The following is a 2056-nucleotide window of genomic DNA, read 5'->3' on the forward strand; positions in this document are numbered from 1 at the left end:
ATTATTATTATTATTATTATTATTATTATTATTATTATCAGGGATCCGCCCTTGCCAGCTTCTTTGCCCAGGTGAGGGTAAAAGGTGGAAGTTGTAGTGAATAGACCCGTTTGGGTGGGGTCGGGGTGCATGTTTGCACATCACCAATCAGTTCTTCGACGACAAGCGCGAAACGCTTCTCAAACATCTTTGCTAAAATTTTGAAATCTCCATTCAGTAGCGTTATGGACCTTAATTTTTTTTTTAGTTGATCCTCCTTGTTTGGATCCTTTCTTAACAGTTTCACCACTCCTCGACTCACAGAACTAGGAATTCTTCCGTTTTGCTGCCATTTGCGGTAAAAACAAGTCTGCCATATAAAAATAAAGCTCGTAGGGCAAACCATCCTAATCGATAGCTCTGACAATGTATCCTTCTTACTCAGCGTTGAAGAATTGGTCTAGCGCCAATCTCGCAGCGAGCATGTTAGTTGCAATGCCTTTCCAAAGCGTCTCATAAGTTTCATAGTTTCGCTCTATTCTTTTTCTATCGCTAATGCCTTTTGCTAAACTTAACGGATTCTACTCTGATTTCTCTTTTCAGAGCAAACCACCATTTGTTGTTGACGATTGACTCCATCAACGCCCGCTTAATTAATTCTCTAATCCGATCTCTGTAAGCTTGGCATCCCGAGTGTGATGAGTTCAGTTTCCAGCAGCCGGGTCCCTGCTTACGAAGCCTGTCTGGGTGAACCGTGCAGATCACAAATTTGTCGTCTGTATAGAAGACGGTTTTAAACAGTGGACAACTTATGCTATCCACTCTACTGGCCTTCAGACTATTCTATCTAGATACGATCTAGATGACCCGATACGGTTTGTTCATGTCCACACTGGCACATTCAGGAAATACATCAGAGCAGAATTGCGCGGTTCCCACTTCGAACTGTTCATCTCCCTTCTAATTGTTAATCTCACACAATCCGAACATGGTGATGTTTAATGGATCTCTCCAACTGTTCCTTCTGTTTACGTTGTTGTTTTGGATGCTTGGCATTGATGCTGTTGGTGGCTTTGTTGGTGCTGCTACTGTTACTTTTGATGTTGATGTTACTGTGTCTGCAGTACCAGTTTTCCTTTTCTTTTGCATGGAGCAGAAAGCTTTTCAGTGGTTTGTCTCGCCATAAATATAGCATCTCGGTTTTCTGCCCTCGACTGTTACGAATAGCTGTGTACCATTAGGGAGGTTGATCAGATCAGGGATAGCTTCGATCCTCTTCTGGTCGGTCTGTATCAATAATTCTATTACAGTACCTGATCGATCTTCCTTTCCCACCTTTATTTTAACCAACCCTTCGATCGAGGTATGTCGGAATTAGCCACAATTCTTCACTGTTGAGGGTTGTTGTTGCACTCTCTTTGACTAATTCTTCAGTTAAGAATCTCACCTCAACTGTGCCAGAACGACTCCTACGGGTGACGTAAGTTTTTATTCCCCAGACTGGTCTTAAGCATTTTTCGATCTAGGCTTGCGTCATTCGCTCCACTCTCCTAAATTTTGATGAAATACACTTGTTGATAATAGTTTTTTTTTCCTAGTATATTCTCGTATTTCCTTTTGTGCGTTTGGAAATATTATTCTGCCATTCTTTGTCAAGTGCGCTTTGGTGTCAACGTTTTTTTTATCAGACACATCAACTTTTTCCAGTCGACACCACACTTGTTTGCACAAAACTAACCGTTCCCATTTTGTTTAGAAATAAGAACGGTCAGTGTCCACTGTATTAATGTTTCTGCTAGGTGGTGGCGGTGGTAGTGGTGGCGGTGGTAGTGGTGGCGGTGGTAGTGGAGGTGGTGGTGGTGGAGGTGGCTGTGTTCTCGCTAGTGTTGTTGTTATTTTTTGCTATCATTGTTTTCTTGTTGTTCCTGTAATGGTGATGTCGGTGTTGAAATTGTTAGCATCGGTAAGGTAGCTTCATATATCTCAAGTGCTATGTTGTTGTTGTTGTTGTTGTTGTTGTTGTTGTTGTTGTTGTTGTTGTTGTTGTTGTTGTTGTTGTTGTTGTTGTTGTTGTTGT

This window comes from Octopus bimaculoides, chromosome 11 (genome assembly GCF_001194135.2).
Source record: "Octopus bimaculoides isolate UCB-OBI-ISO-001 chromosome 11, ASM119413v2, whole genome shotgun sequence".
NCBI classification, from domain to species: Eukaryota; Metazoa; Mollusca; class Cephalopoda; order Octopoda; family Octopodidae; genus Octopus; species Octopus bimaculoides.